We start from the raw sequence: 23,873 nt of genomic DNA on the forward strand, positions 1-23,873 counted from the left end.
TTACCTTAGTGAAAGATTTCTCATTCGTAGACACATGTTCCCAAGGGAGAAATATTGTAAAATTTTGTAACTTGAAATAACTAAAAATAAGCTAATAAACCAAGAATAATTATTTCTTTAAATAAATAAGGAAATCAGGAAAACTCCAAGTTTTAAAAATGTGAATTATGGTCATTTTAAAATGTCCATAACTCTATGATCATGAATAGTTCGGGTGATTTCTTTAAATGGTTGGAATTACCTTGGGAAGATCTTTGTAACGGCGTCGAGTTTGTGCATTTTCAAGTTCGTATGAGGGACATATGCCTTTCGGATGTTGGATTGTTGGACTGAGGAGAATATAATCCAAATTTTAGGAAGGCAAAGTAGTATTTTCATGGTAGTATGCCTAATTAATTTTAAATGTTTATTAGGGGTAAAACCAAGTCCAAATTCTGTTTTTAAAAAGTTGAGAACCCTTACGCTTGGGGAGAAAAAAGAAGAGAAGAAAATTTTTTATAGATTCTTCAAGAACACTAAGGTTTCACTAGAAAAATTCGTCGGGGGTAATCACTATCGAGGTATGTTAGATTTTCTCTGTTGGTTCGTTCACCCACACACTAGTATGTTTAATTCATCATGTTTTGTATTTATTGAATGATGAGTCTTGAAATTGTTGATGAACAATTGGTGAAACCTTGTTTGTAGAGGTGTAGTGTACTTTTAGTGGTTTTTATTCTTGTTTCCAAGCTGTTTTACGAGTCTAAACTATTGGATATTGAGGATATTAGTGATCCTAAGTTTTTAGGCGAAGATCTATGGAAATTTGGGGGGTTTTGAGTGGAAAATTGGAGAAGAAAAATCAGAAAACCCGTCTGAAAGGCCCCTAGGGCGCCGCTCCTAGAAGAGACCCTAAAAGAAGATGTTGTCCATCAAGATGTGGGACGCCACGCCAGCCATAGTGACTGAGAACATTGTCTGTCCGTCAGGCTGTGGAGCTCTGCGCCTCTAAGAGCACCAAGGTCACCTGGAGACCCCATTCTTTCCCTATCTTTCCATAGTAGTTTCTAAGTGATGTACCCACATTTCATTGTTGATTCAAACACTCTTAAGTACATCTAAACATGATGATTTCATCCATAAACAAGAGATCATAATCCTTGAATCCATAATCAAATTCAAGGAAAGTTAAAATCAAAGTCAACAAAGTTAAAAGTCAAGTCTCAAAGCTAAAAAGAATGTCAAAGTTAGTTCTTAAAGTTTCCAAGAGTCTTTAAAAAACCTTTTTAAATTTGTTTTATGACTCAATTTACAAGTTAAGCAAGAGTAAATAGTTGTGTGCAAACTAAAAAGTTATAACGGGACTATGTAATCCTTAAGAGTTACAAAGGTTTTTATATTTAAACAAGTACAGAGCCTTCGGGCTAGTTTTTAGACAGAAGTAATAGCTTTATGAAATAAATAAAGCAGGGAAACTATTATTTCCATGAGATCTATTTAAAGTTAGTTTTTGAGAAAAGTCTAGCACTAGTATATGCAAAGTAGACAGAGCCGAGGGGAACAATTGACACCTTACGATCCTGAACTAAATTGAACTTTGAGGGGAATGGAGAATCAAGGGGTCCTAGTCAACCCGAACCAAGGGAGTCTAGGTGATGGAGAAGGTGTGTAGCCTCAAATACTCTTTAGTGCAAAAAAACAGGCACCCATTGGAAGTCAATTAGGAGATGCTTTGAGATTGTAACCTTCAGCAGCCCCATGACCTTAGGAAACATTGTTGATTCTAATTGACCTCTTGTACTACCCAATTTTCCTCCGGGGCACACATTCATGGTGACGAGTAACCTGATGCAAATTCTCACCGCGAGGGGTTTATTATGTGGACATGTATGTCATCGGCTTGAGGGTATTCCCTCTATCATTGACAGGAGATGTCTCTATATTGTTCACCGAGCTGCCCTACAACTCAATCCATACTTGGTTCAATTGAGAGATGTGTTTTTAGCAAAATACTTTACAGTTTCTTAGAAGCTAAACCATAAGGATAAGGTGAACAACTTTGTGACTTTACCTAGTGAGTTGGTGAATAGCTATTGGGGTAAATTTATTGCATTGATAAGAGGTGTCCCACATCATCGCATAGATGATGAGTCACTGAAGGAGTACTTCTACAAAGGACAAGATGAAAACAAAAAAGAGGTGCTCGATACAACTGCGAATGGATCCGATGGGGAATGCACATATTCTGAGATTGCAGAGAAGTTAGATAACATATCTTGCATCAATAAATCTTGGATTACTAAAAAGTCAGACACTAGGAAAAACACCTTTGTCGTTAAGGCTACAAAAATTCTAGATGCAGATGAAATTCGTGAACATACGGCGCAGATGAAAACTGAGTTGTCATTGGTCTTGATGCATGTTAGAGGAGGCACGAAAATGGTGACTGCGGTGAATTATTTAATTTGAATTCCACCATCGGTAGAAGAGTATTACCATGAAGAGGATGCAAATGCAATGAATAATCATACGGTGGGTTTATGGCAAAATACCCTAGGTTTGAATCAGGATAATTGGTACCAAGGTCGAAACAATGGAAACTAGAAATGAGAGGATAAATATATTCGAGATGGGAACTAATATTGCAAGAACAATTTCAACCAGAACAACTATGGCAATAGGAAACCTACCCCTACGGAAGGTGGAGATAGTATGGAGCAGATTTTGTACATGATGCAGAAGATGTTGACAAGGTTTGACGCAACTCATGAGAAAGTCAAGGAGATGAGAAGTGACCTATTAGGCATTGGACAAAAATTTGATGCACATGTCGTCTCGATAAAACACCTTCAGCTACAAATAAGTGATTTGTCTACTATAGTGAACCCATGAAAACCTGGCACTCTCCTAAGCAACACTATCAAGAACCCAAAGAATGATGTCCATTGTATGTCAGTCACTGCTCAAGAAGGTAAGGAGACCATTGAACCATGTATGTCGTCTGTAGTAGAAGGTGATATGAGAAAGCAAGATAATGTAGTAGAAGCTAGTGGACAGTTGGATGATGAAACAATGAAAGAAGCATAGTTATCTTAGAAAGTGGTTCCCATACCTAGACCTCCACCACTATTTCTAGAGATATAAGTGAAGAAAACGAAAAAAGGTAAGTATCTCCAATTTATCACTATGTTAAAATATTATTCCATCAATGTTCTGTTGATAGAAGTTTGGAGCAAATAACCAATTATGCTAAGTTTATGAATGATATGGTGACAAAGAAGAGGTTAGTGAGTGTTGAGTATGATAAAAGAATGTATCGTTGTAGTGCTATTGCTAGAAGATCTCTCGTGCATAAGAAAGAGGATTTGGGTGCCTTCACTATTCCATATACAGTAGTGTTGCTACACTTTGATAAGTCTCTGTGTGATATTGGTGAGAGCATAAATCTTATAATAGTGTCACTTTAAATAAAGTTAGGTTTGGGTGACACAAAGCCTACTACTATGTGCTTAATGATGGCCGATCGAATAGTGAAGAGGCCCATAGGTATACTCCATAATGTGTTTGTGAAAATGGAGTGGTTCATTTTTCCTATCGATTTTGTGATTTTGATTGTAACGTTTATGTTGAGGTCCCAATTATTCTAAGGACACCATTCCTTGCCACTGGGCGTGGACTAGTTGATGTGGAAAAAGGGCCGATGAAGTTTAGGATGAACAATGAATAAATTTTTTTTAATATTTGTACGTCCATGAAGCAGAGTGGTTATTTCCAAATGCTATCTACTATATACTACAAAGTTGATAGTGTATCCGAAGTGCAAATTGAAGAGAGACTAGGTATTGAGGCACTAGCAGCGTTCATCATGAATTTTGACAGTGATGGTATTGAAGAGTATTATTATTTCCAAGCCTCACTTGAACGAAACAAATATTGGTCAAAGTAGATGAAGTTTGAATTGGATATGAAGCATCGTGACTCTCCACCTGCGAGACCATCTATTGTGCAAGCACCAAAATAAGAGCTTAAGGCTCTACCATCCAATTTGAGGTATATGTTTTGGGTTGAGTTGCCACATGCCGGTGATTAATGCAACAGATTTAAATGGGCAATAAGTAGAGTGCTCAGTGGCGGTGTTGAAGAAGTTCAAGTGAGCCATTGCATGGACGATTATGGATATTATTTGTATCCCTCTCAGTATTTATTCACAAAAAATCCAACTAAGGATAGATCACAAACCGAGTATTGAGCACCAAAAAAGGTTAATTCAACCAAAGTAAAAATAAATGAAAAAAGGAGATAATCAAGTGGTTGGATTGTGGGGTCATTTATCCTATTGCGGACAATAGTTTGGTGTGCCTTATTCAGTGTGTACCTAAAAAAGATGGGATGACTAGGTTACCTAATGAAAAGAACAAGTTTGTTCTGATGAAGCCACTGACCGATTGGAGTATTTGCATGGACTTTCGGAAGTTTAATCCTTGGAATGAAAAGGACTATTTGCCCATGACCTTCATGGACCAGATGTTAAACAACTTTGCAGGCAAGTTGGTATTGGTTTATTGATTGCTATTCGGGATACAACCATATCTCTATCGTCACAAAAGATCAAGAGAATACCACCTTCACTTGTCCCTTTAGGAATTTGGTATTCAAAAAGATGTCATTTGGGTTGTGTAATGCACCGCCTACCTTCCAGAATTGTATGATGTTGATATTTTCCGATATGGTGGAGGACACTTTTTAGGTATTCATGAAAGATTTTTATATTGTTCGCGACTCCTTTGATCGGTGGATGAATAATTTGATTGAGTTGCTAAAGATATGTGAAGAGTGAAATTTGATGCTAAATTGGGATAAATGTCACTTTATGGTGAAAGAAGGTAAAGTGTTATGCGATTAATCTCAGAGAAGGGAAAATCTATTGATCAGGACCAAGTAGAGGTGCTAGAGAATCTTCCTCAACCCATCTCTGTCAAGGGTGTAAGATGTTTTGTAGGTCATGCGGTCTTTTATAGGAGTTTTATTAAGGACTTTTTCAATTATGCACATCCGTTGTGCAAACTACTCGAGAAAGAATGTAAGTTCTATTTCGACGAATCCTATCAAAAATTACTTGGAGAGTTTAAAGAGAAGTTGTGTTCGCACCCATTATTATTTTACCAAATTAGAGTGAGACATTTGAGGTGATGTGTTATACGAGTGAGGTTTCACTTGGTGTGGTATTGGGACAAAGAATGAATAAAATCCTTCACCCAATCTACTACGCAAGTAAAGCCCAAAAGTACTACGCTATAACTAAACATGAACTTCTTATCATGGTATTTGCATTCGAGAAATTTCATACCTATTTTCATGGCACGGGCATCATAGTGCACATTAACCATTCAGCTTTGAGGTATTTGACGGCAATAAAGGATGTGAAGCCAAGGTTGATCAGATTGTTATTGTTACTGGAAAAAATTTATTTGGATTTAAGAGATAGACGGGGAATTAAAATTAAATGGTCGAACACTTGTCTAAATTGGAGGATGAAACGATGAATGAATTGGGGGAAGAGGCTGAAATTGATGATGTGTTCATAGATGAGAATGTATAAGCTGCTTCTCAGGATCTGATTCGCTGATTTCGCGAATTATCTAGCAAGTAATTTGGACCTCTCAGATTTGACCTCCCACCAAAGGAAGAACTTCACGCATGATGTGAAATAGTTCTTTTGGGATGAGCCTTACATATATATGTACCTATGGGATTATTCGTCGTTGTGTACCTAATATTGAGATGTTGAGTGTTCTAGAGGCGTGTCATTCCTCACTTATTGGAGGGAACCATGGTGGTATTCGAACTACGCAAAGATTTTACAGTGTGGGTACTATTGGACAACCATCCACCAAAATGCTCACGATTTCGCCAAATGATGTGGATCGATGCCAACGAGATGGAGGAATTTCAAAAAGGCATGAGCTTCTCTTGAATCCCATTCTGGTAATTGATCTATTTGATGTATGGGGCAGTGAATTCATAGGCTCGTTTATGAGTTCTCAGGGGAAAAAATTATATTCTTGTGGTTTTTTAGTATGTGTCAATGTGATTGGCAGCAATTGTGCTCCCAAACAATTAAGGGAATTGTGTGGACCACATTTTTGAAGAATATTATCTTTTCGAGATAAGGTACACTTCGAGACATTATTAGCGATGGAAGTTTGATCTTTTATAATAAATTATTCAAGAGTTGAAGGAAAAATATCGTGTTTGCCACAATGTGTCTACTCCTACCACCCACAGACTAGTGGGCAAGTTGAGGCTTTCAATCGAAAGATCAAACAAATTCAGTAAAAAGTAGTGAATACTGATAGAATGTATTGGTCAACAAGGTGAGATGATGCTCTTTGGGCTTTCGGCACTGCATACAAGACCCCATTGGTATGTCTCCATACAAACTTGTATATGGGAAGGCTTGTTAACGGTTGAGCTATAACACAAGGCGATTTGGGCAATGAAAAAGCTAAACTTGGATTTGACCGGAGCATCAGAATAAGGGCTGAAAGAGTTAAATGTTCTTGATGAGTTCTACTAAAAGCTTATGAAAGTTCAGACATCTACAAACAGAAGATAAATAAGTATTATGACCAAAGAATTGAAATGTGAGAATTTGCAATGGTGATCTTGTGCTTTTATTCAACTCTAGGTTGCGCTTATTTCCATGCAAACTCAAGTCAAAATTGACAGCATTATTCCACATTACCCAAGTGTTCCCACATGGAGAGGTTGAGTAAGACATTAAGTGTAACAACTTGATTAGCCATTTCGAGTAGTAGAATCATTTGTGATAAAAACTGACTGGGTCGACGGATCACGCGACAGACCGTCATGGTCGGGACTGACCGTGATGGACGTCGTCGTCCTATACTTGTGAAATTTGTCATGTGGCTCCCTTCATTACCCTCAACGATAGGTAGGACGAATCCTCATAGGCACGACGGTCCGTCATGTGTCTTCGTTCCAACACACTTCAACTCTAAAATTTGGGTACTGGGATCAACTCTCTGAACTTTACGACGGAACTGCAGCACGGACCGTCATAAATAGGACGGGCCGTCACACCCCTTTTTACTGAATTCGACTCTCTGAACTTTGTGACGGATCTGCAGGACGGACCATTGCAGGTATGACGGGCCATCACGAGTTGCGTAACCCCAACTGGGTCGAATTTCTTCTAAAAGTTTTAAAGGGGTGTTTTGGACTATTAATGACAAACTGTATGAAATTAGTGGGGTAAGTTTAATAATTTACTTTCTTGGGGGTTAAAGGAGATAACCTTGAAATAAATAGTGGGTTACTTTTATCATCTTTTATAATTGATTATATGATAGTTAGGGTAAAAGAAAAAGAATCTGCAGAAGAAAAATAAAAAGAAGAGAAGAAATGAACGAGAGAGAGAGAGAGAGAGAGAGAGCGAAGAGGAAAGGAAAGGCATTCGGAGGTAGCTTGCTTGATCGCGATTCTTCGGTGGAGGTAGGTTATTGTTTATGCTATTTCATAGTAAACTCTTAATAGTAATCAATATGTATTGGATGGTGTTGTAATGTCTTCTATATGCTTGATTGTGTGATTCTATGTTGTGATTGTGTAATTGTGGTGGATTAGAATGATAACACTGTTGAATCTTAGTCTTAATACTCTCTATTAAGATTACGCCTAGCCATAAAGAAGGCTTGATGAACTAAAATAATGAGATAAAGGGATCAGGTGTCACGTTTCGACACGTAGTATTAGGGGATCGGGTGTCACGTTCCGACACGTAGTATTAGGGGATCAGAGTGTCACATTTCGACATGTAGTATTAAAGGATCAGGTGTCACGTTCCGACATGTAGTATTAGGAGATCGGGTGGCACGTTCCGACACGTAGTATTAGGGGATTGGAGTGTCACATTTCGACATGTAGTATTAGGGGATCAGAGTGTCACGTTCCGACACATAGTATTAAGGGACCGGGTGTCACGTTCCGATACGTAGTATTAGGGGATCGCGTGTCACATTCCGACAGGTAGTATTAGGGGATCAGAGTGTGATGTTGCGACATGTAGTATTAGGGGATCGGAGTGTCACGTTACGACACGTAGTAGTAATGGATCGGAGTGTCACGATCCGACATGTAGTATTAGGGGATCGGAGTGTCACATGCCAAAACGGTAATAATAAAGAGGATGAATCTTGAATTATGTTAATATACTCAATTTCGAAGAACCTATTTTCCCAAATGAGTATGGTGTGGACTCTTGAGTCCTCATAGGTGTGCTTGGTGTTGTTGCCAATGGTTCTGGTACTTGTTGTTGTCACCTGTTGAGTATTGTAGTTGATTTTATGTTATTATTCGATATATATTGCTTTCTATTTTGAGTTGGCCGATGATACTTACTCAGTACGTGTTCCTTGTACTAATCCCTACTTGTATTTTTCTCTTTGTTATTTGTGGAGTTCAGCATACGTGCCATCGACTTCGACTCGTCCGCAACTCTAGCCAGTCTCCAGCATATCAAATTTCAGGGTGAGCTATTAATCCTAGCTCGGACTGGATTCTCTCCTTCACGTCTTGATGTCTTGAAGTTTGGACATGGACAATCTCTTTTACTTATTTTAGCTTCTTAAATACTCTTAGACATAGAAATTTGAGGATAGATGTTCTTGGTGTGATCACTTCAAGATTTTGGGGATAATAGTTGATAAACTTTAGAAGCTTATTTATTGGTTATATTAATAAGATTTTGAGTCTTCCGCATTATATTTTGTTCATTACGGTTGAAATATTTGTAAATGTTGGGGTTTAGATTGGTTGGTTCGCTCACATAGGAGAATATGTGTGGGTGCCACTCGCGGCTCGTTTTGGGTCGTGACAGATTTGGTATCAGAGAATTAGGTTCGTTGGTCTCATCACACAAGAACGAGTCAGTAGAGTCTTGAGGAACGGTAGGGGACGCCCTTACTTTTCTTTGACAGGCTATAGGACTTCAGGAAAATTCCATTCTTTCCTTCTTTCGTGCTATTTATTACATGGATCCAATTGGTATCTAGGTGATACAAATTGGTATCTGACATCCTCACTCTATTTCGCAGATGGTTAGAACTAGAGCAACAACTGTGACAACACCAACACCGGCAAGACAAGGTGCATCTGAGCCAGTCACTTGGGATGTAGCTCGAGGAGGAGCAGTGGCAAGAGGCCGTGGTAGAGGTCGTGGGAGAACGTCCTTTAGATGTAGAGGACAAACACCTGGTCCAGCTAGTACTAGGGCGGTGACTCCTCCACCGACTGATGAGGTAGTAAGAGAGGGTGAGGAAGGGGAAAATGAGCAAGTGCAAGATGAGGAGTTACCATCCCAACCTACCCCAGAGATATTAACCAGGTTCTTACTTATCTTAGCGGGTTATCTGATCAAGGAAAGACACCTCCGGTGTTTTCTGCACCAGCACCCCAGGTTCCGGGAGTACGACATGCAGCTGCTGTGGCTCCCCGCATGGATGCCTCATTGGAAGTAGGCACGTTTCCTCGATTGACTACAGGGCCTATAATGACGAGTGATCAGCATGAACATTTCACTAAATTCTTGAAATTGAAAACTCCAGTCTTCAAAGGTGCTAAATCTGAGGATGCCTATGATTTTCGGGTTGATTGTAATGAGCTGCTAAATAAGATGGACATAGTAGAACGATTCAGTGTTGAGTTTGTGACCTATCAGTTTCAAGGGAATGTCAAAATGTGGTGGCGGTCCTATGTTGAGTATCAACCAGCACAGGCACCACCTATGACTTGTGAATCATTCTCTAGCTTATTTATGGAGAAGTATATACCCCGAACTTTGAGGCATAGGAGGAGAGATGAGTTCCTTAGCCTAGAGCAAGGAAGGATGTCTGTTATTGCTTATGAGGCCAAATTTCGTGCACTATCCAGGTATGCCACTAAACTTTGCTTCAGTTCACAAGAGCGGATTCGCCGTTTTGTGAAAGGATTGAGGTCAGATTTGCAGATCCCAGCCTTACAGGTAGCTGCAGCAGCAAAATCCTTTCAGGAAATGGTTGATTTTGTGATAGAGGTGGAGGGGGTGAAGCCAGACGACTTCATCCTGGCGTCGACATATAAGAAGCTTCGTAAGGGAGGTGAGTTTAGTGGTTCTTACTCAAGAGGGCAGAGTTCAGGAGGTTACCCAGCCCGACCTATTCAGTCTTCACTGCAGGCTATAGCTGGGTCCATCGCAGTCCAGTCAACATTTCTCTGAGTTTGGAGGTTATACTCAGACTTCGTCGTTCTCACGGAGACCTATGCTTGACTCCAGAGAGTGTTATGGATTTGGAGATACTGGACATATTAGGAGATATTGTCCAAAACAGAGTTACAGACCCCCGATAGTCAGAGGTAAAGGTGGTCATGGGAGAGGGCGTCATTCTGGAGGACGTGGTGGACAAGGTAATGGTGGTCACCAAATCAGCCAGGGTGGCGGGCAAGCTGGAGCTACTGCAGCACAACATGTTAGGGGCAATGGGAAGAGAGGTGATAGGGCCTATTTTTATGCTTTCCTCGTGAGGTCTGAAGCAGAGACATCTGATGCTGTTATCACAGGTAATCTTTTGGTCTGTGATTACATGGCTTCTGTATTATTTGATCTTGGATCCAAATTTTCATATGTATCTTTCTCATTTGCTACTGGTCTTGATTTACATTGTGATTTACTTGACATGCCTATTTGTGTCTCTACTCATGTGGGTGAGTCTTTGATAGTCGAAAAGGTGTATAGGTCATGCCTTTTGACTTTTGTGGGGAGCAATACTTATGTAGATTCTATTATTCTAGAGATGGATGATTTTGATGTAATTCTGGGCATGACTTGGCTTTCACCAAATTTTGCTATCTTAGATTGTAATGCTAAAACTGTGCTATTGGCTACGCCTGGGACTGATCCGCTAGTGTGGGAGGGTGACTATACTTCCACTCCAGTTCATATCATCTCCTTTCTTCGTGCTAAGAGAATGATTAGTAACGGTTGTTTAGATTTCTTTGCACATCTCACGGATGATACTTCCCAAGTACCTTGGATTGAGTCTGTCCCGATAGTCCGTGAGTTTCTGGATGTATTTGCCGCAGACCTTCCTGGTATGCCACCTGATAGGGATATTGATTTCTGTATTGATCTGGAGCCGGGTACTCGCCCCATTTCCATACCCACTTATAGAATGGCTCCAGCTGAGTTAAGGGAGTTAAAGGCACATCTTCAGGAGTTGTTAGGTAAAGGTTTTATTAGGCCAAGTGCATCCCCTTGGGGTGCACCTGTTTTATTTGTGAAGAAGAGGGATGGAAGTTTTCAGATGTGTATAGACTACAGGCAACTGAATAAGGTAACTATTAAGAACAAGTATCCTCTTCCTCGCATTGATGATTTGTTCGATCAGTTACAATGTGCTTGTACCTTCTCAAAAATCAATTTGAGATCTGGGTATCATCAATTGAAAATACGGGCAGCAGATGTGCCAAAAACTGTTTTTCGAACCAGGTATGGGCATTATGAATTCTTAGTAATGTCTTTTGGGGTTACGAATGCCCCTGCTTCTTTCATGAGCCTGATGAACGGGATTTTTAAGCCATATATGGATCTCTTTGTCATTGTATTCATTGATGATATACTGATTTACTCAAAGAGCAGGAAAGAACACGAGGAGCATTTGAGTATAGTATTGGAAGTGTTGAGGGAGAAAAGGCTTTATGCCAAATTCTCCAAGTGTGAGTTTTGGCTAGATTCAGTTTCTTTCTTGGGTCACGTAGTTTCTAAGGATGGAGTGATGGTGGATCCTTCTAAGATTGAAGCGGTGAAGAGTTGGGTAAGACCTACTAATGTTACAGAGGTAAGGAGCTTTGTTGGTTTATCTAGCTACTACCGTCGATTTGTCAAGGGATTTTCTTCTGTTGCTTCCCAATTGACAAATTTGACTAAGCAGAATGTTCCATTTGTATGGTCGGACGAATGTGAAGAAAGCTTCGAGAATCTAAAGACCTTGTTGACTACTGCACTAATTCTTACCTTGCTAGTGGAAGGTAAGAATTTCATTGTTTATTGTGATGCATCTTATTCTGGTTTGGGTGCAGTGCTAATGCAAGAGAAGAATGTAATTGCTTATGGTTCGAGGCAACTAAAAGTGCATTAACATAACTATCTGACCCATGATTTGGAGTTGGCTGCAGTTGTGTTTGCATTAAAGCAATGGAGACATTATCTATACGAGGTCAAGTGCGAAGTCTATACAGATCATCGTAGTTTACAGTATGTCTTTACTCAGAAAGATTTGAATTTGAGGAAGAGGAGGTGGATGGAACTACTGAAGGACTATGATATTACTATTTTATATCACCCTGGAAAAGCTAATGTTGTGGCCGATGCCTTAAGTAGAAAAGCAGGGAGCATGGGTAGTTTAGCCAACTTATAGGTTTCTAGACGCCCATTGGCTAGAGAGGTTCAGGCTTTGGCTAATGACCTCATGAGGCTGGAAGTACTAGAGAAGGGAGGATTTTTGGCCTGTGTGGAGGTAAGATCTTCTTTTCTTGACAGGATTAAGGGGAAAAAGTTTACTGATGAGAAACTGATCCGAATTCAAGATATGGTATTACGAGGAGAGGCTAAAGAGGCAATAATTGATGAGGAAGGCGTTTTGAGAATTCAGGGAAGGGTATGTGTGACTCATGTTGATGATTTGATTCACACTATTCTTACAGAGGCTCCTACTTCAAGGTATTCTATACGTCCTGGTACAACCAAGATGTATCGTGACCTAAAGCAACATTTTTGGTGGAGTAGGATGAAGCGTGACATTGCTGATTTTGTTGCCCAATGCCCGAATTGTCAGCAAGTAAAGTATGAACACCAGAAGCCCGGAGGAACACTTCAGAAGATGCCCATTCCTGAATGGAAATGGGAAAGAATTGCAATGGATTTTGTGGTTGACTTCCAATGACATTGGGTAAGTTTGATTCTATTTGGGTAATTGTTGACAGATTCACTAAGTCTGCTCACTTCATTCTTGTTAAGGTGACTTAAAATGCAGAGAAGTTAACCAAACACTATACCTCAGAATTTGTTCGATTGCATGGAGTTCCACTTTCCATCATATCAGATAGAGGTACGCAATTTACTTCTATGTTTTGGAGAACATTGCATGCTGAATTAGGTACTAGGTTTGATCTTAGTACTGCATTTCACCCTCAGACTGATGGTCAGTCTGAGCGAACGATTCAGGTTTTGGAGGATATGCTTCGTGCATGTGTGATAGAATTTGGTGGTCATTGGGTTAACTTCTTACCCTTGGCAGAGTTTTCATACAATAATAACTACCACTCAAGTATTGATATGGCCCCATTTGAGGCACTGTATGGGAGGAGATGTAGGTCTCCCATTGGTTGGTTTGATGCATTTGAGGTGAGACCATGGGGGATGAATTTATTGAGGGAATCGTTAGATAAAGTAAAATTCATTTAGGAGAAGCTTCTAGCCGCTCGGAACAAGCAGAAAGAATATGCAGATCGAAAGGTTAGGGACTTGGATTTTTTGAAGGTGAACAAGTCTTGCTGAAGGTTTCACCCATGAAATGGGTGATGCGGTTTGGTAAGCGAGGTAAGCTTAGTCCGAGGTATATTAGTCCATTTGAAGTTCTGAAGTGCGTGGGGGAGGTGGCTTATGAATTTGCATTACCTCCACGACACTCAGGAGTGCACCCGGTATTTCATGTGTTTATGCGGAATAAATACCATTGTGACGGAAACAACATTAATCGTTAAGATTCAGTTCTTCTTGATGAGAATCTGTCTTATGCGGAGGAGCCTGTTGCTATTTTAGATAGAGAAGTCCGCAAGTAGAGATCAAAGGAGATTGCATCCATGAAGGTTCAGTGGAAGAATCGGCCGGTTGAAGAGTCCACTTGGGAGAAGGAGGCTGACATGCAAGAAAGATATCCACATCTTTTTACATATTCAGGTACTCTTTCTCGCCCTTGTTTTTCTTCTAGTGATTGTTCGAGGACGAACGATGGGTAAATTGGTATCTATTGTAACAACCTGTTTAGCCATTTCGAGCAGTAGAATCATTTGTGATAAAAATTGACTAGGTCGACGGATCACGCGATGGACCGTCATGGTCGCGACGGACCGTGATGGATGTCGTCATCCCCTACTTGTGAAATTTCTCCTGTGGCTCCCTTCATTACCCTCAACGACAGGTAGGAATAACCTTCATAGGCACGATGGTCCGTCATGTGTATTCGTTCCAAAACACTTCAACTCTGAAATTTGGGTACTGGGATCAGCTCTCTGAACTTTACGACGGAACTGCAGCACGGACCGTCGTAAATACGACGGGCCGTCAAAACCTTTTTACTGAATTTGACTCTCTGAACTTTGTGAGGGACCTGCAGGACGGACCGTCGCAGGTACGATGGGCTGTCACGAGTTGCGTAACCTCTACTCGGTCGGATTTCTGCTAAAAGTTTTAAAGGGGTGTTTTGGACTATTCATGACAATGTGTATGAAAGTAGTGGGGTAAGTTGAATAATTTACTTACTTGGGGGTTAAAGGAGATAACCTTGAAATAAATAGTGGGTTACTTTTATAATCTTTTATAATTGATTATATGATAGTTAGGGTAAAAGAAAAAGAATCTGTAGAAGAAAAATAAAAAGAAGAGAAGAAACGAACGAGCGAGAGAGAGACATAGAGAGAATAGGAAAGCAAAGGCATTGGGAGGTAGCTTGCTTGATCGCGATTCTTCGGTGGAGGTAGGTTATGGTTTATCCTATCTCATAGTAAACTCTTAATAGTGATCAATATGTATTGGATGGTATTTTAAGGTCTTCTATATGTTTGATTGTGTGATTCTATGTTGTGATTGTGTAATTGTGGTGGATTAGAATGATGAGACTGTTGAATCTTAATCTTAATCCTCTCTATTAAGATGACGCCTTGACATAAATAAGGATTGATGAACTAAAATAATGAGATAAAGGGATCAGGGTGTCACGTTCCGACACGTAGTATTAGGGGATCGAGTGTCACATTCTGACACGTAGTATTAGGGGATCAGAGTGTCACGTTCTGACATGTAGTATTAAGGGATCGGGTGTCACGTTCCGACACGTAGTATTAGGGGATAAGGTTTCACGTTTCGACACGTAGTATTAGGGGATCGGAGTGTCACGTTCCGACATATAGTATTAGGGGATCGGAGTGTCACGTTCCGACACGTAGTATTAAGGGATCGAGTGTCACGTTCCGACACGTAGAATTAGAAGATCGGGTGTCACGTTCTGACACGTAGTATTAGGGGATCAGAGTTTCACGTTCCGACACATAGTATTAGGGGATCGGAGTGTCACGTTCCGACACGTAGTAGTAATGGATCGGAGTGTCATGTTCTCACACGTAGTATTAGGGAATCGGAGTGTCACGTTCCGACACGGTAATAATAAAGAGGATGAATCTTGAATTATGTTAATATACTCAAATTCGAAGAACTTATTTTCCCAAATGAGTATGGTGTGGAGGCTTGAGTCCTCATATGTGTGCTTGGTGTTGTTGCTAATGGTCTGGTACTTGTGGTTGTCACCTGTTGAGTATTGTAGTTGATTTTATGTTATTATTCGATATATATTGCATTCTATTTTGAGTTGGCCGATGATACTAACTCAGTACGTGTTCCTTGTACTGATCCCTACTTGTATTTCTCTCTTTGTTATTTGTGGAGTGCAGAAAACGTGCCATAGACTTCGACTCGTCCGCAACTCTAGCCAGTCTCCAGCAGATCAGATTTCAGGGTGAGTTATTATTCCTAGCTCGGACTGAATTCTCTCCTTCACGTCTTGATGTCTTGAAGTTCAGACATGGACCATCTCTTTTACTTATTTAAGCTTTTTAAATACTCTTAGACTTAGAAATTTGAGGATAGATGTTCTTGGTGTGATGACTTCCAGATTTTGGGGATTATAGTTGATAAACTTTAGAAGCTTATTTATTGGTTATATTAATAAGATTTTGAGTCTTCCGCATTATATTTTGTTCATTGTGGTTGAAATATTGGTAAATGTTGGGGTTTAGATTGTTTGGTTCGCTCACATAGGAAGATAAGTGTGGGTGCCACTCGCGGCTCGTTTTGGGTCGTGACATTAAGGAAGGAACAAGGTACACAGTCAATGGACAAAAGATTAAAATCAACCTAGGGCATGCATAGAGTGTCCACAAAGTGGTTGAGTCCTACCATCTTGATGAAGTCTTAGTAATAAAGGGACCTACTTCGTGCCCCGATGTTGAATCAAGCGCTACTTGGGAGGAAACCCAAGTACCATCAAACAAATGAAAGGTTTCATTTATCATGTAGAAATAGTAGTTGTTTTGCTTATAATTAGTTGTTCTAAGTGTTCCATTTTTTATGCGTGCTAGTGTGGGCTTGAGATTAGTGTAGGGTCTCTATCTAAAATGTGTAAAGAAAAACAGAGAAAGAATGGCCTAATTGGTGTTACATGTGCAGGAGGAAAAAACTAAAATCTGCAAAAAAAAGTCTAGTGAAGAGGTGTACGGACCCCATTAACAGTTCGTAATTCAATCAATGGACCGTCAATGGTGTCCTTAGATCCCACTAATAATTCAAAAATTTTCTAAGTCTAATTCTGATCAAGTGTCCTAATCGATGGACCGTCGATGGGGTTTCATACATCCAAATAACTAGGGAATTAACTTGACCCAGACAGTTATATTAAAACCTCAACCTTTCAAATTCTTTCCCTCTTTCCATTTTATTTGAAATTCCTTTACATAACTGTTTCACCCCATAAAATTCCTCCCTAAACCACTCCCAAATTTAATATCCCATCTCCCAAAATCATTTATCCCCTCATTTTCTCAAAATCCAGAACATTTTCTCTCCCAAATTCTCTCTTCCTCCATTCTCCAATGTCTAGTGATCGGGTTCAGAAAGTGTCGGCTATTGCTTCGGGGTTGCATATTGCTTTAGACTCACAAACACAAAACTTTTTACTGTTTGAAAGGTACAAATAACTTAAAAAAATATAATTTTCTACTCCAAGAAGGGAAAATCCAAGTCGTTCACATTAACTTATCGGTTGATCGATGAGGACACCTATGTATAAAAGGACCAACCTATGTTCCTTCGGGCAAAATACCTACACAAACATCATCCCGAGACACAAGGGACACCCCTAGATGGTGAACCCCGACATAATCACTACCTTCATAGTTTGAGGAGGAGCGCACACTGGTCGTATCACCAACTAGTGTTGCTTCCATTTCATAGAGGGGCTCATCATCCGGCACCAAGTCTGCCACAGGTCCACGTTTAGGATCGCTCCAGACTTTCTGTTCCATGACGGACACTTCCACTGCTTTTAAATCTAAAGGAACCACCAAATCACGAGGTCAAGAAGAACAAACCTATTCTTATAACGCTACTAGTTCGGATGTTGCAGTTATACCCCGAACAGATGACAAGACCCTTGTTGCAAATATACAAAACATTTGGTGCGTAGAGGGGAAATGGAAAGTATATAGAGATTCTAAAATTGTCAATTCGAGGGGGGTAATAACCTGGCTGGTGAATGAGGAGCGTCGAGTCCTCATAGGATGTTTGCACGTAGTTCTAGTAGTTCACAGACTCTTTAATCCCCACAAATTAAACTGGAAGGGTCATGAATTCGACCCTTATAGCGAGTAGATTATTTGGGAGTACTATGGCTCCTACGTTGCCATTGGTCGAGGGTCTATAAGCGGGAAAAACCCACAAAACAAGACCCTCTAACCTTTGCATTCTTCCGGGACTACCATGTTGACATATAAGAAGCCATCATGTATCAATTCGTATACAGCCCCACCACCGGTTAACCGTGGAGCCACAATACTTTGAAGTTTTACTATAGGTGGGAAATTTTCAAGACTGGTTAGTAGTAGAAGAGTGCGGAGAATCAAGAGGAGATGAATAATGGTTGGCTCAATATATAGTGAAAGATTTTGAGAGGGTTGACTGGGTTATAGATCCCTGAGAGCTAATAAAGAAGGCTACCCTCAATTTTGTGGACAATTTTTTCTAGTTATTGGTTCTACATCGAATATTGCCAACAAAGGACGATAATGTAATTTCATGAGATAGGGAGGTGATGGTGGACACACAGGTAGCTGGACTAGAGATAGAATTCACACGGATGATTTTTTATGTGGTACACGAGAGGGCATTCAAGACCTCCAACACTTACCCTTTTCCATGTCTGATCTTCCAGATGTGTGGGGACGTCAGAGTGCCAATTTAGCACTGTGATACACTCTGTTGGCTTACATGGACATTATATATAGGTCTCATCAAGGATGAGTCCAATGAGGAAGCACCCCGCAGAGATGTGGCCAATGTGTCAATATGCCACAGAGGGCCCTCGGTTAAGGTTCCACTATTGAGCGACAATTACACAGAAATAGTGGAGCTATCCCAAGGGGATGACCCTTTCGTGCTAGATCATGCTGACCCTACTTCGGTCTCCTACTCAAATGCAGCTAGCATGGCCCACAGTTCATCCAGATCCAAGCTACCAACTACAGCAGTGATCCCTCTTTCTTGATTCCAGAAGCTAGAGGTGCATATGGCAACCCTGCTCCGCATTATTCATCCATGGATACAAAAGTCCATAAAAGAGGTAGAGAACTTCATAGAGAAGCGGATGGTAAAGTAGGCGAAGCAGTATATTCACACAGCTTAAAAACTCCTTGATACATTTGAGTTGCATGTTCTAGCACGACCCCCCCCTTAACCTGCCTGTGATCTAGACTGATATAGCCAGCCTGCTAGATGATCTGAATGCCATCCTAGAGTTGCGGTGGGCTGAGCGAGAGTTCTCTTACCGAGATAGATGAGGACACTGTTCTGGATGAATTGTTTAAGGTCCCTATTGAGATGCAAACCACACCCTGTGTTCATGGAAAGAGGCCCCACTCTAGACACACTGTTGAGGTCGGTGATGAGTTAGTGGAACAAAAAGATAGAGGACAGACTTAGAACAAGATAGGAGAGCCTCACTAGTAGCTGAAGAGATGCGCCAGACGAGGTTCCAAGAGATAGCTACTGTAGAATCCAGTTATGTGTCTGTGAGCGAAGAGAAAAACACTAATGATGGTGCAGAGTTAGATGTGTGCACTACTGGCAGTGGCCCAATTGCTAATCCTGCGAGTTTCGGATTCCGGACCCACCCCTTATTGAGAGCTCTTCGGCGCTATGCGCCACAAGTTTGCTTAACCCACCACCCCTTGTCTTTGATTTATTATGATTGGGGACAATAGCTAAATTTTTTTGGGGGGTGGGGTAAATGGAATATTGAAGTTTGACTAGCCCAACTCACAATCCTCTATTGGGATTTTCTTGCCTTTGTTGTTTTTCCAAACAAACTACTTTAATTTTTTTTGAATCGACATGTATTAGTGAGTAAATATGTACAAGCATGAAAAACAAAAGCATGATGGTCAATAAGAAAATAATAAATAAATGATAAATGATACCTAGTGGATTGGAGTGCTTGCATATATAGCTTAAGATAGGTTGAATGTGTTAGATGTAAACATGACATAAATAGGCACCCACTGTATGACGTTCAACTAAACACCGATTAGGGAAATCTGATAATCTGATAGTGCAATGATGTGAAAAGAGAGTGTGAGAAAATTTGAGTGTTCAACTGTTGGTGCCTAACTAGATCTTGCCCCGTTAGTCCTGCGAATTGAATCTACTCTAGAAGCTAGGAGTTGACAAAGTGAAATAATTGTGCCCTTTTTATCCAAATGTGTTGATCCTGTAATAGATCAATTTTTTTATTCACCAACTCACCTTCCCAGGGTCTAATGTTTTAGCCCCAGTCCCTCCTTAGACATGTGCGTTTCGACTTAGGCCAAAAGCCCACTTTGAGGGCGGCTAATGCAGAATGTGATCTCGTTTTGGACCTGATCCAACTTTTGGTATTTTATACCTCAACCTATGGTGAAGCCATTAGCTGAGGGTATATATGAAGAGAGAAGAGCCAAAATTGGTATGAAAAGAGTTGGATCTTGAAAAGAAAAGATTACTAAAGAGAAAGATGTGACTTGTCCAAAAATGAAAGAACAGTTGAAAAAAATAAAAGAAAGAGTTTTCTGAGAAAAAGATTCAAAAGAAAAGTGAATGTAACATTTAAAAAAAAGGTAAATATGGAAAAAGAAAGAAGAGATAAGAAATAGGGGATCAAATTCAATAAATAAAGGAAGCACTACCATAAAAAGAAATTTTAGCGGTAATAAAAAATGACTTTAGTGTCAATAACAATAACCACTATAACCTTTACCGGAAATTGTGTTTATCTGGCAATGTTGGCGTCGGCTACTGCTTCTCCAGCCATTTAGGAAAATGCTGGTAAAGGGCATTGCCAATTTCCGCTAAAGGTCATTAGTATTAACAGAAATTGTTTGAGGCAATTATTTTGGCCATTTAATCTAATTCATATGGGCTAATTATGGTCTTTCATTTTCCATTTTTATAGCTGATAAATTCAAATAAAGTGCCGCTAATAATTATTAATTTTAACGACAATATTTTATGGCAATCAATGGCTATAATATCTCTTATAAGAACAAATTAATTTGCTCTTGAAGTCCATTTAATTGTAGGTAAATTCAATTCAATTTCCAATGATAATCAACATCTTTCATGGCAATAGTTTGATGTGCAGTTTTCTATAGACTACAATATCCTTTCTAAAAACTTCTTAATGTCCCCCTTTAGGTTCCTCTTTTATGACAATATCATTAATTAAATTTATGCTAATATACTTAAAATTTATAAATAATTGTTCAATCGCCATTAATAATAACAATATATCGCTTCTTTGCACTTCTAGAGAGTTAGTTAAAAACAACAAAGTTCGACAAGTCCTAATAACATATAATATTAATTCATAAAACAAAATCTCTCATTAAACCTAGAAAAACGAAAAGATGTACTAATCCATAATATTAATGTCAAAACTTTAAAAATAATATACTTGTAATAAAATAACAAATCCTATTTAATAATGTCTTCAAATTATTTGCGATCTTTTCTTCAGATTGAGCTTGGGATTATATGTCCTGAAATAATGTCAAAAGGTGGGAAAAGATGAAATTTAACAAACTAAAACATCACAAGTAGTATGACTAATCTAACAAGTACCAGCAAGCATCTTCTGATAATAAGCAATATTATTCTTTCATATAATCTCACAGTCAAGTTAATTTTATCTTAGGAAAAAGGTTGTGAATATTTAAGAGTATAAATGCAAAAATTAGTACAACTGAAGTTCAAATTAATTTAATTAATATTATAGATGCGTTAAATGTCAAATTGGGGCAGCAAATACCTCAAAGCAAAACATGTTGCAAATATGCAATCTTAGAAGGCAATGGTAGTGGTACTGTGCACTAAAGCCTATTGATTATCAAGTTCATGATGTAGTTGAATCAAAAGTCACTTTGGATCATTTTAACTTGCAAATCAATGTAACAATTTGTATAAAAGAGTTGAGCTTGACAATCTGTTCTACAATCTAGTAATCAGTCAAAAGTAGTGTGAGTTCAATTGTTGGAAAAATTTCTCAAAACAGGGGCATAGAACAGTGTAAACAAGACATTTTCCCAACTCTTGATCAATCATTATTCGATGTTACTGGCAGCAACAAATTGCTTAAAATGCATGCTTTGGCAAGCGACAACTTATTGATAGAGGTTATTTTTCAAAGTTTAAGGCTTAAATCAATCTCCCATGAATTCTCATTTAATCTGTAATCACAATTATTTAAATATATTGAGCTTAGGATATTGATTAAAAATATAAACCTTCATAATTCATAAAACAAGTTATCTAATCTGAAAATTACATGTTAAGCTTCTAAACTATTGGCATGAAACATGTTCATAACCAAAGTAAGAAACTTCAATAGATTAAGGAAGTAAGATCCTATAGGACACTTTATCCACAAAATAACATAGGTACTGGTGAATCACAAAATGACCCCGTCAAAACAATATTTTCTAATTAAATTCATGAATTTGTTGATTATTTAGAAAAAATGAAGGAAACTGGTCGTAAACTCATCACACATGTCAATACAAATAGGCATAAATTATTCTAACTTTTCAATTCACATATTAAAAAGCTCAATAAATTTACTCTGGACATGGCTGAAGTGTTATCGGTTATTAATTTTATACCTATTATTGGATGGAAGAAAGTTGCAAGTAATACTGAGATAGCAAATTTTACAACACATAACTCGTAGAAAGCTAAAAGAAGAGAACTCATCCATACGGATACTTAGTACATGTGTTCGGCACTATAGCACAACTCATCTACATTGATTTAAATTAAACTATTTTTTATGTTGTCTACTATTTTTTTAAATAGTGTAGTGGTTAGTTTGCAAATTGAGGTTAGCCTAATCATAGGAGAAGTCTAGGACTATATATGCTAAAAGGTCTTCACAATTATTCTCATTCTCTTTAAATATCAATACACAGTCACAAAGAAAAAGGAAGCCAAGAATATTCATCAAAATCAATAAAAAATCAACACACTAGACTATAACACTACATAAGCCATTAGATCAACTTAAATTTGAACACAACTAAGACATTAAAATAACACAAACCTAAGTGGTGATACCTAATTCATCATTATGTTGACCTTCAGTGCTACCAATGAAACTATTCAAGTCATTAGATTGACCATCTTATTCCGGGGATCAATATAATGCGGATTTTCTATCAACTATTCAAGAAAATATTAGGCTACAATGTTATTTCTGTCAGATGTTCAATTTAATATCGCGCATCATAATCTATTGTGACTTCTATTTAGCATAGTTCCTTTTTAAAAGTGAAGTAATTATTTAGGTGCATTAGGTCCAGTAATATACATCATATCAACATGAGATGTTTAACAAGAGGAAAAATCATCATCCCAAGTGGTCAAAAACACATAAATAACAGATTCTGCGCAAATAAAATATTGCAACTAAGGTAGTTGTAAAGATGAGAGATACTGGTGCACCAACAAAAAAGATATCAAGTGATAATAATATTGTATTATAACACAATACAACAATTGAAATCAACTTAATATAATTAAAAGTGAGCACACAAAATTTACTCAACTATCCAATAATAAACAAGTACAAACATCTAAAATGCATAGCTTTCTAAGATGCATATTCTATAAAATGAGTAAACGTGAAAGCAAAAAAAAAATATTTTATTCAAATTTCTATTTAAAAATTAAAAAATCAGTAGAATTTTTATAAAAACACATGCAAAAACTATAATTTAGAAGAACTCCCTATCTTATTTAGAAACACTTAAATTTAAATGTCATTTCTTCACTCAATATTAGCTTCACTGTCATTTGGAGAATCTAAAAAATTAGGTTTGTATCAACTACGATACCATTAATACTAATTCTTCCCCAATCATTACACTCTTTCTCTGGAGCATAAAAATTTACTAAAGGAAACAATTTGGTAGCATCACTGCATTCATGACTCACACTGAACAATATTTTCCTGTTCCATATAAAAAATATCTAGAGTTTAATTAACCTAGGGGAAAATCATTCATGATCTGTAGAATCTTGCACAAATATTACTTGTCGATCTTAAACTGTAAAAATAGAAGGCTTATGATGTTCTTGATTGCTTGAGTCTGCCAAGAAAGAACGGGAATGCTCATAGTCCAAGGTATTATGACTATATTATTAACTACAACTATGACAAGTTTATCATTAGCGATTAACTCTTACATCACTTTTGAATGATGTA

At 38.5% G+C, this 23,873-nt stretch overlaps 1 long non-coding RNA gene across 1 annotated transcript in view; it reads right to left on the reverse strand.

The window, feature by feature from the left end:
• LOC138348405 (uncharacterized) overlaps window positions 1-20,469 on the reverse strand; it is a 43,405-nt gene extending 22,936 nt beyond the window's left edge. The window contains exon 1 of the long non-coding RNA XR_011221008.1: window positions 19,558-20,469. This is a non-coding gene — a long non-coding RNA (uncharacterized lncRNA). The remainder of the gene's footprint in view (window positions 1-19,557) is intronic.
• Between the last annotated feature and the right edge of the window lie 3,404 nt (window positions 20,470-23,873).

Source organism: Solanum lycopersicum, chromosome 5 (assembly GCF_036512215.1).
Source record: "Solanum lycopersicum chromosome 5, SLM_r2.1".
Classification (NCBI taxonomy): Eukaryota; Viridiplantae; Streptophyta; class Magnoliopsida; order Solanales; family Solanaceae; genus Solanum; species Solanum lycopersicum.